This window comes from Mandrillus leucophaeus, unplaced genomic scaffold (assembly GCF_000951045.1).
Source record: "Mandrillus leucophaeus isolate KB7577 unplaced genomic scaffold, Mleu.le_1.0 Scaffold229, whole genome shotgun sequence".
NCBI lineage: Eukaryota > Metazoa > Chordata > Mammalia > Primates > Cercopithecidae > Mandrillus > Mandrillus leucophaeus.
In genome coordinates this window covers 1,653,967-1,670,168 of record NW_012102354.1, presented here as the reverse complement: position 1 = coordinate 1,670,168, position 16,202 = coordinate 1,653,967, and the positions used below count along the sequence as shown (strand labels likewise).

The window sequence follows — 16,202 nt, the reverse complement described above, 5'->3', positions numbered from 1 at the left end:
TGCGCTGCCCCGGCCCGACGGCCGGTCTCACTCGACTGTGAGTACACAGCGCTGCCGTCGCGGCCCCCTCGATACAGGACCCTCAATCGCCTATGCCATCTTCCCTCCCTACTCCTTTGGTCCTCTTTCCCTGGAAGCTTGGAGAAAGACGCTGTGCCCTATCCAATTTCCCCGTTTTAGGGTGATGAGAATCCAAAGCTTGGTGGTTGTTTTTGCCACCCCATGCCCCTGAGAGCCCAGCCCCGCTCTTTCCCCCTGTTTGGGGCTGCGGCTGGGGGAGTAGAACTATTCGGGAGCCTCAGGAGAAGGCCTGCTCTCTGCCGCTGCTTGAAGGGAATATGGGTGTGACGCTCCTCAACTCCTCTAGCAGGGGTCTCTGCCAGAGAAATCTTACAGGCCTTTGAGCCTTGGGCCAGCCACGTCAGGGAAGGTGAATGTGGGCTCTGGCACCCTGTGGTCCTCTAGGAATGGAGTGCTCAGGCCCTACGACCAAGGGTGACCTCATCTGTCAACTGACTGCTGGCGGTCACACAGGCATCTTAGTGAGCATACAAGCCGCTGCTCCGCCGTGCCCAGATGTGCTTGAACTTCAATCTCGTGGTCTAACGGACCAAAGGCCCTGTGCCCTGCCGCTGGCACCCGCGCACCCCCTCCACGCTCACAGGCCTGAATGAAGGATTGTATACATCAGCAAGCAGGCGGAAGCTATTGTTGCCACAAGAATGAGGGAAAAAAGAGAAGGAGGACCTTTAGCACTACTCGTCTATCAGGGTGTCATCAGGTCTCCTTTCTCCCATTTAGAAAAAAAGTGCCACATATTTTATAATCCTATTTACATGAAATGTCCAGATAAACTGAAAGTAGATTAGTAGTTGCCAGGGCTGGCGAGGCGGATGGGAGGGACAGTGGGTGACTACTAATCAGTGGGTATGGGCTTGTGGGGGGCTGATAAAAATTTTGTAAAATTAGATTGTAGTGACAGTTGCAAGTGAACATATTAAAAAACACTGCATTGTCCACTTTAAATTCTATAGTATAGGATTTACATCTCAATACAGCTGAGAAAAGGAAAAAAGAAAGGAAAAAAAGACAAAAGACAAGAGTATCTAAAAGGCTGGTAGCGGTCTTGATCATGTTCTAACAATTAGAGATGATGGAATTCTGTGCTGGGGAAGGAAGGAGACCACCCCCTCTGCCATTTCCTTTGAGCCCCAAGAGTCTGTCAGGGACCCCTTTCATAGAGGAGACTCACCCTCCCTGCCAAGCCAGGCTTCTTCCTGTGGAAAAGTTAAAGGCCTACTGGGAATAACTGAGGTTGAGAGATACAGTTTAAGGGTTGAGGGGTTTATATTAATTAGTTTCCATTAATTATCTTGTCAGCTCCATTCCCTGAAGGAATGGACCATGCTGATAGAATTTATTTCAATCAATCCACAAATCCATTGAATAGGCCTTCCAAGTTCCAGCCCTGGTCCATCCCCAACAAGCCTGCCGTGTTGCTCTGAAGAATGACCGTACTATGAATAGACTTTCTCACTTGCCTGCTACTTATTAAACAGATTAGAAGAAACTGAGATCCAAAGAGATGGAATAACTTGCTCAAGGTCCCACAACTATTGAGTAGCAATTCAGGACTTTATCTATTAATTATCTTTTTAAATTTGCTCGTCTTTGTAAGAAAAACTACTGCTTTCTTAATAAAACACACACACACACACACAAACACACACTCAATTTCTTAGTACTGAGCAACGAACTCCCACTGGGGGCATGAATGGGTGGGCCAAGTCCCAGTTCCTTTTCAATTTGGCTTTTCAGTGAGATCTCTCAAGGGCTCCTGCTGCCACGTGCTGTTCTCAGGAAGGGACCCCCTTCCCAGGAAAAGGCTGAAGTTAATTTTTTTAAAAATCCCACTTTCTCCTGCTGCCTTTCAGCAGGGTTTCAAGAATCCTAGAACCCCTCAAAAATATTTGATAGGGCTGACTAGGTTTGGGGGTAGAGACCCTGAGCATCCACCACCAGGAACATCCTCTGCCAGTCATTTAGCCTCCTTAGCCAAGCGTGGTGACCCTCACAAGGTTGCATTTCCTGAGCACCAGATGGTTGAGAGATGCCCTCCTCTTTCAAGAGATGCCCTTGTCACTCTGTGGAGGTTGAGCCTATGCAGGCTGAAACAGGATAACTTTTGGCACAACATAGTGACACCAACATCCATATGACAAGAGAGGTGCATGTTAAGCAAAGGGAGGGTTGTTACTTTAAGGCAATATTTCTCAAAGTATGGTCCTAGCCCAACAGTATGAACATCACCTGGGAAATGTTAGACTGCATATTCTCAGACCCCAGCCCCAACCTACTGAATCAGAAACTCCAGGGGTGGGTCCAGCAGGCTACATGTTAACAAGCTCCTCAGGTGATTCTGATGCATACTAAAGTTTGAGAACCAAGGCACAGCTCTCCAGGGGGGTATCATCTTAGAGACAAAAAAGTATATTTTAAATGTCTTTGTGCCGTACACTTCCCTTCCCCACCCCCCCCAAAACATGCATAACACCTATTTATTGCAAAAAGGCATAAAACTAAAATCCTAAACCCAGAGGCAGATGGAAAATAAGCAGAATTGAAGAAAGTTTTTTATTTTTCCTCAAAGAGGACTGCAGGAAGGAATCCATGGAGGGCAGACTGAAGATACAGGGAACGAGGGAGGAATGTTAATTGTTAGAGTCAGATCTCAGTGGGGGTAGGAGGAGAGCATCAGTCTAACAACAGAGGGGAAAGATTAATCTTAGAAAGGATAAGGATAGTTTTGAGTCCTGAGGGAAGAAGACCGTGGGTAAAGGAATAACTCAATATTAAAACAAAGGACAGGAAAAGTGGACAGGTTCATACTGAAATCCTCTGTTCTTGATGATGAATGCATGAAATGATAAACAGTAATTATGAGACAGAAAACTGCTATTGGCAAGTTATCAGTTCATAAAAAAAAAGAAAGCTTAAATTATGAGGTAAGTCTTCCAGGAGGAGAGGATGTGGTCTTGCACTACATTATAATAGACTTTGCCTCTGCAGAGAGAAGGGGAGCACTCCAAGTTCTCAGGGTTGGAGGAGGCAAGTACCGCAGAGCACCTTAGGATTCAGCATCAGTCCCTCAATAGATGTTAGTTTATGCTTTAGTCATTTGGGGTCCTAGTAACCTTACCTTCTAAGACCTCCATCCGAAGTTCACTATTTGGTTTAAGAAGAAGAATAAAAAGAAGGTACATGGATTATAGCTGCTTATCACTGGCAAGCCCACTGCTTACAAATTTTGAAAATGGCATCATTCAAATCTTTACTCCCCTTCCATATTTTATGAAAAACATAGGTATTTAAAATCTAAAATGTGATACAAAAAATAACCTCCCACATTTCATTCATTTTAATTGGGGAAAAAAATGAAAGAAAAAATTGATTTAAAAAATTTCCTTTCCTTTCATATTAGTTCTAGGCAACTGGAAAGAGGAGAAGAAAAAAATCTCACCTTGCCCATCGTTATATAAAGATCTTTGTCTCTATGACAACAGAAAGGTTGATCTGCTTGATATGGAAACAGCTTCTGAAAAATATGTTAGTAAGAAAATGCTAATAATAATTATGGCAATTTCTTTTTTGCATGTTGTACCTACCGAACAGAAATTAAATTTTTAGACTTTGATACAAGACATAATCCAGAGGCCTTGGCAAGACATTGGCTTGGTACAAAAGTAATTGCCATTTCTTTCAATGGCAAAAACCGTGATTACTTTTGCACCAACCTAATACAATGTTCATATCAATCCAGCATTACTGTTTCCTGACATCTTTCTTGAGTGTCTTCCTCTTCCTCCCACTTGCAGTGTAAATCAGGTCCAAAACAGTGTTCAATGCCATAGAGGGATGTACATGTGAAGGGTGTGGTTCCTGTCCTTGAGAAGCCCACAATCTAAGTGGAAACACCGCCCCGCCCCAAGAGATTGGTATAGGTGTAGAGAGAGACAACGAGGCTCTAAGGAATTCACAGAATGAATTAATCACTGTGAAGGCTCCAAGGGAAGGCTTCATGGGCCAAGTGTTAAGAAGCTGAAGTGTGAAGAAGGAAAGAGGGGTCCTGGTGGAAGAACCATAGGTTAAAGTCGACTACAGATTCCTTGCTGAGAACCAAGGAACAAGGTTGAATAAATTCTTCCCAGGCTTTGGGGAGGAAATATTTCTCAAGAGAAGACATAAAGTTGGGAGCTTTGATTACTCAGAGGTTGTGCAAAAAGAAAAAAAATTCCCAATCTTGACTAATAAGCTTTCAGTGAAAGTCATTATTTGATGATTTGTGGCAAAGGCATTAAATAAAAACCATGATTAGGAGTCACTTCTCCATGAAGCCTTCCCTGATGCCCACTGCCCCACCCCCACTCCACCTCCAGCTTCCCCATCCACAGACTCACTTCAATATCCTGGGCTTACATACATTTTTGTACATATCCCACCAAAATGCAACCATTTGTTCAACATGTGCCTCTTCTGTCAGAGCAGGTTTCCAAATCTTAGCAATATTGACAATTGGGGCCAGATAATTCTTTGTTATGGGAGCTGTTTTGTACCTTGTAGAACGTTTTCCAGCATCCCTGGCCAGAAGCACTGCCCTCCCAAATTGTGACAACCAAAAGTATCTCTAGACATTTGCCAAATGACCCCTGGAGGGGGCAGGAGGCAATTACTCCCCACCCCTTGGTTTTGAATCATCGTGCTAGAGTAAGAACCACCTGAAGAAGTGTCATTCAACTCAGGGTTCCCAGAATTTTACATGTAGTATAATTAAAGTGTTTACTGAGTTTCATGATTAAACTGAGATAGCTGAATAGGAACAATTAACTTGTGCAAAAAAGAAGCATGTCTACATTAGCTAGCATGTATTGCATCTAAATGTTATTTTAAAAATCTCCATTTTAGAAAATGGGGAAGTGAGAAAATGCTATAGGTTCTGAAGGGAGTTATTTGTCTTATCTCAGCATCCAGGTCCTATAATAGAATTTGTAGGCTTCCAGTCTATCGTTTGAATGGGAAATAGCAGACATATCAACTTCAGGGAAGCAAGACCTGAAGCTTACCTATATTAGTATATTCCATCTAGATTGTTTCCATTTTATTTTTTTAGACTCACTCAGTAGGGAAGAATCAATCCCCAGCCCCAAGATTCCTTAATAAAAACAAACTGAAAAACAAAAACCACCAAGACAGCCTGAATTGAGACAGATGGGCTCCTGTTGTAGGACACAAGGTAGCAGCCCCCAGGAAAGAATCCACAGACAGAAAGAAGACTACCACACTCTTGCAAGTAAGACAGCTTGGCCCTACCCTCAGCTTTCCTAAATCTGGGCCAGCCAAAAACTCTCAGAATTAAGAAAGTTTATGTCCTACCTCCCTAGCCTACCCCCACCACCACCACAACCACCCCTAAAGAAACAAAGGCCCAAGGTTGAGGTTAATCTTGAACCTTAGTTCTGACTCAGCTCTCCCAGCCATGCCTTCAAGGCAACTCTTAAACCTGACCTTGCTGATACACAGACTCCTCGGGAGAAGCTCAGGAAGGACTAGATTTTATTTGTTTAAAAACCACCCTGTTGGGGAAAGTGAATGATAGCCACTAGCAAGACTAAAAAACAAGCAACAGAGTTCCCAAAATCTCAACGCAAGTGTAGAGCCAAAAGGTTCACACACAGATCCCTTTGGCATTGGACCCAGCTTCCTCCTTGGAGAGCAACAATTCCTTGCGATTTTTCTTCATTTTTTTGTATTTCAAAAGCAGTAAATCAGATTAATTCAGGGCTCCAGTTCTGCTCTTTTGCCCACCTCTATCTTCCTCCTAAGCCCCTCAGTTGGCTTCTTTTCATGTCTTGAAATGAGGCAACAAAGGTCTCTTTCCAAAATATAATCTCCCAGAGTGGCTGCACCAAATGGTGTCTTGGCCATGTGTAACTCTGATCTTACACTTGAGGTTTTAAAGCCAGTTGAGTCACAGTGGTGAAGAGAAGCCCTGCTGCTCACTTCCACAGCCGAGAGGGCTGGCTCCATGGGAGCATATGTGCTTTGTTCCGGCAGCTCCCCTTGGCTGCAGAAAAATCATACTTAATGCAGATTTTAGCAAATTCCCACCCAGCTTTTTTTTCTTATGAAGGGAATTAAAATAATCCCTCCCACCAGGCAGGTGGGCTTTCTGACTTGGTGGGCAGCTTCTAGCTGCTTCTCCACAGGGTCCTCATTTACTCCTAGCTTCTGCCTCACTGGGAGGTGACACCACCTCCCGGCAAACCACTCACAGCTGCTCTCTATGTGGCCCTGAACCTCAGCTCCTTAATGCCGCCTCAGCCACATTCAGAAAAGTACAATTTATAAATAAAACTCAATTTTCAGCATGAAGATTTAATCCCTTGCTGCTGTTACATTTGTCCTTGACTCTGATGTAATGAGGTTACGCTACTCCTGGGTTCCTAATTGCACCTCATGAGTAGCAGCAGACAGCATTTCTGAGCCCACTGAGGTGGGGATGCTCTGGTGTGACAGGGTGGGGTCCAATGCAGTCCCCGAATTATTCAAACTGATCAACAGGACAGACTGGGCAGAACTGGGTTCTAGCACCAGGTCTCCTTTGCCTAATTTGCGCTGTAGGTATTGACTCAATGATAAAATCTCTTTGCTGTCTGTAAAAGGAACGTGAAGATTCCTGTCCCTGAGTGGGGCCAGATATAGTGAAGATAAATGAGACAAAAAAAGCCAAAAGTATGGAAATAAAGTTTTCACATAGTTACAAGGTATTACTGTAATAATCTGATAATGCAGAGAAGACTAAAAAACCCACAGCCCATATGTGAGGTTGAAAAGTAAATATCTATCATCCAAGGGGCAAGCCTGATGGAACAGTTTTGTTCCTAGGAGGTGTTAATTAGAGAAAATGACCTACTAGGTCTTCTCAACCTGGAAAGTGAATACATTAGAATCCCAAAATAGCAGAGCTTATTATTGCCTTAAATCTAATTTCTGGCCTTTTCAGCCCAGACTGAGCTGCTTCTGACACATACCTCCTAATACCTGATTATAGGCTGTTTTTGGTTGTGTCTGCCCAGCTAGAGCATCCAAACCCATTCTGGATCTTTTCCTCCCCTCTTTCCCCATCCCTAAGCCTCAGACTGGACACACAGAAAGCCTTCAGGTGAGACTTGTTGGCCACTCCGGAACTACGTACTGAAATGTATAAGATAGCATGCAGGATCCAAAGACACCATCTCTGCCCTCCAGGAGCTTATAGTCTTCCAGATGTAGAAGAGGTATCTTCTTCTCTAATGACTACAGGGAAATGGAGAACGTGATAAATGCTAGATAAAGGTTATAAACAAGATAGGCGTTCAGAGCAGAGAATCATCTCTTCTAGCCAGAGTAACAAAGAGGCCTCAGAGGAAGTGTCATTTGAACTGTGTAGTGCTCTAAGGCTCATTCTGTATAGAGGCAGCTGGGCTAACATGGTTATCCCATAAGCTCAGTTCTGGCCAGCTTAGAGAGGCCACTGAGGAATCACTATTTAAAGCCTTTGGTCCTCTCACTGAGCACCAGCATATGCCCTGTGTTATGGGCTGTCCAGAGAATAGTGGATTACTTCACCCTGGAAACCTTGGGTGGGGCTCTGGGTAAGTCTTTTTTCATTTGCATGCACTAGATATCAATTCTGAACATTTTAATCATAAGAGATTAACTTAATAGAAGGATAAGGAGGTAGAAGTATGCTGTGAAGATGTAAGGATAATATCTGGCATCTTAGCAAAAGGAGCTCAGGGAGCTTCTCCCTAGATTTACAAGGAGTCAGTTCCAAAAACGACTCCTCTCTGTCCCTCTACTATAAATTTCAAATTCCCAAAAGGAGAATCTGACTGACCCAGACACATTCAGTATAGAATCAATCTGCTCAGCCAGCAAGATTCTTCCACCATAATGCGACCAGCTCTGAGGCACTTCCAGAGAAGGGGGCATTTTTGATACAGGCAACCTCATAATGGTGGCTACCAGAGGGGACGAGCTAGTAAAAAGTGAAGGCACACATGCCAGTAATTTCAGGCACTTCAAACCCATTCTAGGCACAGTAGCTCACGCCTGTAATCCCAACTCTTCGGGAGGCTGAGGCAGATGGACCACTTGAGGTCAGGAGTTTGAGACCAGCCTGGCCAACACGGTGAAACCTTGTCTGTACTAAAAAATACCAAAACATTAGCCCGCCGTGGTGGCTCATGCCTGTAGTCCCAGCTACTTGAGAGGCTGAGGCAGGAGAATCCCTTGAACTGGGAGGCAGAGGTTGCAGTGAGCCGAGATTGCACCACTGTACTCCAGCCTCAGCAACAGAGCGAGACTCTGCCTCATAAAAAGAAAGAAAAAATAAGAAAAAATAATAATAAATAAAAGTACGTAGTATATCAGTTTCAACCAGCTTTTACACATTTACTTAAAAAAAAGTTTTTAAGTGTTGAGAAAGAGAAGCTTTTAATGAGCTTCCTGAAGCATATCTGCAATGTCACTGCCTTGACAACATAATATTCTCTGCTTCTGAAAAATATTTTCAAGAAATTATTACAGGTGATGCAGACATTCCCCAGGGAGAATCCAACACGTAGTTTTATTTACCAGAGTTATTCTTGTCATGTTATATTATTGCTAGACAAATTCTAGTTCAAGGAGATAGAGATTAGGTTATTTTGCTTTGTTTCTTTAGAAAACTTTAAATGGGTTTTGAGTAAGGGCTTAGATATGCTTACCATTTTCCTCTAAGGCTTTATATTTTTAATTTACTTGTTGTACAAATGACTTGAAAAATCCATTATCCAGGAATCTTCTTAACATCTTGGTTTACATGATAAGACATAAACTCCTCACACCTTCTTGGGTGCTCTGGAATGACTGTCTTAGAGGAGAGTCACTCAAATTGCACTCTCCAATGGGAAAGTTTCAACTGACTGAACATTAAAACAATCAATGCTCAAATGCCAAATCTGCAGAGTGGCTCTCTAGAGTTGAAATATTTATTGGAAGGTTGTTCTTTATCACATCTTAAAAAGGCTATCAGATGAAGCCTAAAAGAGATATCTGAGCCCAAAAGAAAGGTACCAATTGAGAATATTTATTCTCCCTCTCAGTTGTCCTAATCAGAGGAAAGTCAAGATTTAGGAACAAGCCATAAGCATGCTATAGACTTAAAGGTGACTGACCCATGACAAACAGAAGAAGCAATTCCAAAATCCAGAACCTACCCACCCCTACTCCCTGCCAAGGAAATAGAGATGTCATTAAATATAGCCTAGGTGGCCTAAATCGTTCACAGTAAGCAGCTGTGAGTTATTAATAAAAATACTTATTGAGTCCTTACCTTGTACTGCATGCTATATTAGTATCATGTAAACATAGATTTTTTAAATTATACATATTTTAAAGATGTGGAATGAAATTTTGATTTGAACTCAGGCTGGCTCCAGAGTGTGCACTCTTAACTACCACACTATGTGACTTCAAGAAAGAAAGCAAGTGCCACTGGTGATGAAGACCCATTCCATAGAGTATAAAGTGCCTGAGATGGACCCTTAATCCAGGGTAGAATTTGACCAGCAGAGAAGGGAGATGTGCCAAACAGTAGGAACTGTGAATGACATCAGGAAAGTGTGAGTCAAGTTCAGGAAGTACAAATAGTTTGATTTGTCTAGGGAGGTGCTATTCAGTAGAAACATAATGTGAATCACACAAGTAATTTTCAGTTCTCTAGTGCCCACATTTAAAGAGTTTTCAAAATGTGAAATTAACTTTAATAGAACATTTCATTTAGTCTAGTATGTACAAAATATTCTCATTTCAATATGCTATCAATACAAAAATTACCGAGATATTTTATATTCTTTTTTCTTACCAAGTCTTCAAAACCTGGTATTCATTTTATACTTACAGCTCATCTCAATTCAGACTGGCCTATGTTTCAACTGCCCAGTGGCCACATATGGTTAATGGCTGCCATATGAGACAGTTCAAGTCTAGTGTGTTCGTTACATGAGGGCAAGAGTGGGTGATACAACTGGTGAATAAAGATTGAGTCTTGAATGCAAGGCTCATTTGTAGACAGGTTGGCCAAGGAGGAGGCACAGAAGCTGTTTGACATGAGAATGACATAGTAGGAGTTGTCAGGAAGAGTAATCTAGATTGGTCAGGGGAAAGCAACGATGGAGTGAGAGGAAACTAATTAGGGGACTCTAGAATAGTCCAGGTGGAGAAAAGAATGGCCAAAAAAGTAGCAGTGGGTAAGGAATAAAGGGGCTGGAAGCAAGAGAAAATGTGAAAAGTAGAATCTACCAGAGACTGGGTGTTCAATGGGAGAACAGCAGAAATGTTTGCGCATGGCATCTGGTAAATTCTCAAATAATATTGAAGGAAAAAAAACAGTATAGTAATTAAGTGTAGAGGAGGATAGAGGAAGAGAAAAATAATTCTAGTAGGCTCCAAAGCTTCATGGAGAAGCAGGGATTTGAGCTGCATCTTGAAACTGAGCTATGTCCTCAAGAAGCTGATGGCTCTTTTCAGGAGGCTAAGTTTTCAAACAAAAAACAGAGGGTCATGTAGTAGAGTGTATCAACAAACATCCAAATGAACAGTACTGATGTGACTTGATTGTTGGAGGACAACAGCACCAAACCAGGAAGGAAGAAACCAATGCTTTAGTCCAGATCTGCCTCTGAATTGCCATGTGGTTTCAAAAAAGTCATTTCCCTTTTCCTAAGTTAAGATTGTTTCTCTGTAAAGTGAAGGGTTGGACCAAATGACTTGTAAGCAGCCCTTTCACTCTGACTCCTTGAGCCTAATACAATAACTGCAGGGAGCAGTCAACAATAATCAAAACCACCTGGATGTATTTTTAAAGCCTGTTCCAAAGTTTTCTGGTGTAAAGCTTAACATACTGGATGTTCAACTATACTGACTTCATATTTCAGTTAATATTGAAGCCTCAGCTCCCTCTAGGTAAATGCTGAAGACAATAGGCCAAAAGTGAAGACATTCCCTATACTGAAGCCACCAAATAGACTGATGTCTTTGAAAGCTCAGAGATTTAAAATCATTTGAAAAGAGGAAAGCTATTTTTATTTTATTCTAAGATGAAAGCAAGTTTATTACAATTGTGAGCAGCTTTGAAAAGAACACGGAACTTCTTAAGACACTGTTAAGTGTAGAGCAAGATCTTAATAAATACAAAAACACCAAATTCTTTTGAATTTAAATAAATAAACTTCCTCCCATTTCAACAAGTTCATTAGGCAAAAAAGCTTTAACTGTCTCTGATTTCTCTCTTTTTTCCCTTCATCGGATTTTTGTAGTGTTTTAGAATTCAGCATGTAGCTCTAGCAATAAACTCATTATCTGGAAAATGAATTGATGTTTGTAGCTTTCTTAAATCAATAATATAGTTGGCAATTTTAAAAACAATTAGAAGGTAGTGAATAAAAACATTTCACTTCTGCCATGTGTTGGGCAGAAGGAAAAGTAAAAGCTCTGGCAAGTGACCAAAGACCCTATACAGTCTTTGGGGACTCCAGATTGGTGCTGTATTTCTTCCCTGGCTCTTCTCTCCCTTTGCACCTCCTCAGCTTGAGGGCCTCAGAAGGCCACCCTGCCCTGGGAAACACCTTGTACTCAAGCTCTGAAAAACCAAGGGGAGGTGAGAAACCTACAGTTATAATTTGCTTTATGCAGTACCTGTCCTTAAAAAGAGAGAGTGTGTCAATTGAACTCTATTTTCCAATCACCCAGAGAGTTTGCTATTTAAAGTAACCCTGCAGTAAATCCTTCTATAGAACAAAGAAATCTTTGATAGTGCATATGTCTCCCAATTGATAGGTCTTTATAAGCAAGGATTTCCAGATTTTTTAAAATTTTTAATACATATAACATACAAAACAAATCTTCTGTTTTCTTAAAGGGGGACACTAGAGCCCTCCTGATAGAAGCTCTCCAGGTAACATTACTTTGAGGATTAGTTAACAAAAATTAAACTCAACAAATTGGCTCCTTCCAAGGCCATCTGTGTTATTAAACTCAAAAGAAAAAAGAAGAGGGGGCCCAAGCCCCAATCCTGGGTACCCAGGAGACATTAGAAACCACTAAGGAGGACATGATAAGGTGGCATTATCTTCTTTAAGGTAACTAGATTTATCTGGATGCTGTAAATTTTCCTGTCACTGGACTCTGACACAGCTGCACTGAGTGCTTGGCAATTGGATTTGGCTGGGAAGGGGATCAAGTCAGGGCTCAGGTAAGAATTGACAGGAAGAAGCTCTAAAGACAGGATGGTCCTTCTGAGTAGTCCCACCTGGAGGCAAGGGGGCTGGGCCTTTATTCTATACATTGTCCAGTCATTGGGTGAGGGCTACCCAAAAGAGAAGACATAATCCTGGGTAAGGTAGCAATCTTGGTCTGTGTATTGGTCCATTCTCACACTGCTATAAAGAAATACCCAAGACTGGGTAATTTAAAAAGAAAACAGGTCACTTGGACTCAGGAAGGGGAACATCACACACCGGGGCCTATTATGGGGAGGGCGGAGGGGAGAGGGATGGCATTGGAAGTTATACCTGATGTAAATGACGAGTTGATGGGTTCTGATGAGTTGATGGGTGCAGCACACCAACATGGCACAAGTATACCTATGTAATAAACCTGCACATTGTGCACATGTACCCTAGAACCTAAAAGTATAATAATAAAATAAATAAATAAATAATAAAATAAAAAGAAAACAGGTTTCATTGGCTCACAGTTCTGCAGGCTGTACAGGGAGCATGGCTAGGGAAGCCTCAGGAAACTTACGATCATGGCAGAAGGCAAAGGGGAAGCAAGCACATTTTCACGTAGCCAGAGCAGGAGGAAGAGAAAGACGAGAGATGCTACACACTTTTAAACAACCAGATCTCATGATAACTCACTCAGCATCATAAGAGCAGCAGCAAAGGGGAAATCTGCCCCATGATCCAATTGCCTCCCACCAGGCCCTACCTCCAACACTGGGAATTACAATTTGACACGAGATTTGGGTGGACACAGACACAAAACACATCAGTCTGTGAGCATAATTCTAGGACAGCAACTCAGCTGAGAGTTTCAGCCACCCACTCTTTCCTAGCAGTTGGTGAAATTGGTGCCTCCGTACTAAAGAGTGATTTGGGTAGCCCACCACAGTATCCACTACAGAAAGTAACCCAACTCTACTGGGTAGTCACAACACAGGGTCACCATCTGTGCCAAGGGACCCAGTTTGAAAGTTAGAATGAAGCAGTAAGAGATACTAGCTTGATCCTAACCAGAGAGCAACCAGGAACTGGTCTAGGGCAGCGGTGTCCCCTAAGGGGTAGAGACACAGGGATCAGGATCTGGTGATTGAGAAGAGAAGGCAGGAACTAAGAGAAGCCCTACTCCTAGATGGATTCTGGGGAGACTAAGCAAGCTGCAGGATAAGAAATCAAGAAAAAAACAAACAACAGCATAGCATGTGGGGAGGCACTGCAGGTGCACTCCTGCCCTCCAAATATTAATATTATTGGGTCCAGTTTAGACCATGCACAATCCTCGCCAGAGTCATGACCAATCACAAGATCCCAGCACTAGGGTGAATGACTCAATTCCAGCCCTAAGGAGTACAGACTGCTTCAATTTCAACTTTAACCCACAACTAGAAGGGCTGGGGACCTGCAGATGGGATTAATGAGTAGATGGAGGCTCCAAGCTGATGAAGCGAATGCAGCCTTTGTAATCCAATTGAAGCATTTGTTTCAACATCTGTGGCAAAGGCGCTCGGGCAAGGTGCCACCTGCGTTGCATCATCAAATTATTTAAAAACAAAAGTTCTAAACTGCAAAAAAGACTGTGAAAATATAATAAATTTAAGTAGCTGCATAGTTCCACAGCCATATTTTTGCACAGCCATCTCACCTTTCAAGAGAGAACTCTCCACCCTGCAAGTTTAACCTCATATTTGCCCAGTAACCCTAATTCTTTACCACCCATCTGAGGTGCATAGTTGTGGTGTGTCACCCTCTTTTGCTGAGACGGAAAGGGCTCTGTCCTTCCTTTATTTTCTTTGCTTTATGCATAGCTTTCATTCCTCTTTTGACCCTGGAGAGCAGAGCCGCTGAACTGTCCTTGCCTTAGGCATTTTTGCCCTCAGTTCTCCTTGGCTTCTGCTCTGTATCAAATGATACTGACTAGACCTTTCCACAATAGTTCACAAAACTACTGGAATACAAGTACGCCTAACTTCAAAAAAAAAATGAAGGAAAGGAAAGGAAGGAGAGAAGAAGGGAGAGAGGAAGGAGGAGGAAGAAAGGTAAGCAAGCAGGCAGTCAATATGTCAAAATAGAACTTTCTATTTTCCATTTGTCTCTCTAGTACAGAGGGTTAAGTTGGTCATATTTCTTCATTTAAGTAACATTATCACTAGTCCATTCAAAGTCCCTCTCTGTTTTTAGTTATTTATTTTATCTCCTTCTCCCACTTCTGTTCCTCTCAACTCGCCTTAGATAACAATCCTAGCATATGTTCATGTGCAGGAGGAGGTTAATGTCTAGTGTTTGGTGTACATATATTTTAATTCTGCAAACAGTATATTATATCTCAGTAATTTCTTGTTTCTCTCAGTCCCATGATTTGAAGATCCACCCATGCTACTCTGTGTGCCTTTAGACTCTCACTTCTACATGCTCTCCTATTCAGTTAGGTGTGCACTGTCCAAATTTTATCTACTCCCTCACCTAGTAATGGACACCCAGGTTGCCTCCAATCCCCTGATGCCACAATGCTGTGAAGAAAACGTTTGTAAAAGATTCCTTTAAGTATCAGTTTGAGAATTTTTCTCAATGTATGTATACAGGAGTGGAATTGCAGGGTTATTAAGATCATTGTTCACATTGCTAAAAGTTTCTGGCATCATGGAAAGAATCATAGATGCATCCATTAGAGAGTGGGGCACCTTCAAAGGGAGTACATTCAAACAGTTATTAACAAATCATAAACTTTATTAATAAATTCTGGAGACAGACACTTGAATGTTTAGGAACTGCTACCAATCAACGACGAATCAGAAATGAAGATGTGACATTTCTGAAATAAAAAATATAAGTCAGTAGGGAAAATGGTTTTGGATTCACAGGACCACATTGTCTGTGTTGCCTCATGGGAACACATCTGTTGTGAAAAGCACAGTGCACCTGCCTAACCCTACCTCTCTCCCCATTCCCTGGACTCTTTCTTGACCCAACCACATCAACAAAGTCTCCTGCTGTTCACTTGGTGTCTCTTTTTAGAGGAGGCTCTAGTTTCACTCTCCCCACTGCTGCCCTTCCTGCTCTGCAGCATCAACATCAACTCTGCAAAATTTCAGCTTGCACCAGGGCTGCTTCTGTAGCCACTGGAGACTGCCATTGCATGATCTACAGCTTCTTGCACTTCTGTCTGACCTTTGCTCCTCATCCCTCCTCCCTACATCAATCAAAAGCTCAGGCAACCTCCCTGGTCAAATCTGAACCAAACTGCTCCTCTGGGAGTCACACCATGCCCCCATTTGGAGGAGGAGGCTGCCTGCTGAGAGACTCCAGCTTCTGGGCTCCATGTGCGTGAATAAACAGCTCTGAAGGGTTCTGTTGAAGCTTTTATGTAAACACTCTCCAAAATATGTTCCACACTGCATTATCCCCAGCAATAAAGATGCTGGAATCAGAATTTGGCTGTCAGTTTTATTGATGCTGCAAGGGGTACAGTGGAATACAGCTTTCTCTTCTGGAAATTTATTGGTTTGGCAGTGCAGAGAGCAATAAAACTGTGTTTTTAATCAGGAAGCCAAGCGAACATGATTCTAGAAGAAATACAGGAAGCAAATATGCCACCAAAAGAAGATTTCTCCCCACACTGTCCCTGTTCTTCTAGGATCCTCTGTTAAATAAGTTTAGGTGTTAAACAATGTCCTTGGTGAGAATGTCTTTGGGAATAGAATCAGAGACCAAAGTTGGATTACTTTCTCTAGGTTATATCATTTCTAAGAGATTATTGAGTGAAAACATTTTTCTGAAATGAAATTTCTGAAATTCCTCTCCATTAGCACCTAGGGAGGTATGGCTGGTAAACTGCTTTGC

General features: G+C 42.3%; 1 protein-coding gene across 1 annotated transcript in view; it reads left to right on the top strand.

Annotated features, from left to right (window-relative positions):
• The first annotated feature begins 6 nt into the window (after positions 1-6).
• LHCGR (luteinizing hormone/choriogonadotropin receptor) overlaps positions 7-16,202 on the top strand; it is a 63,566-nt gene continuing 47,370 nt past the window's right edge. Inside the window, exon 1 of the mRNA XM_011981593.1 lies at positions 7-37. The gene's annotated coding sequence lies outside the window, so the exon portion shown is untranslated. The remainder of the gene's footprint in view (positions 38-16,202) is intronic.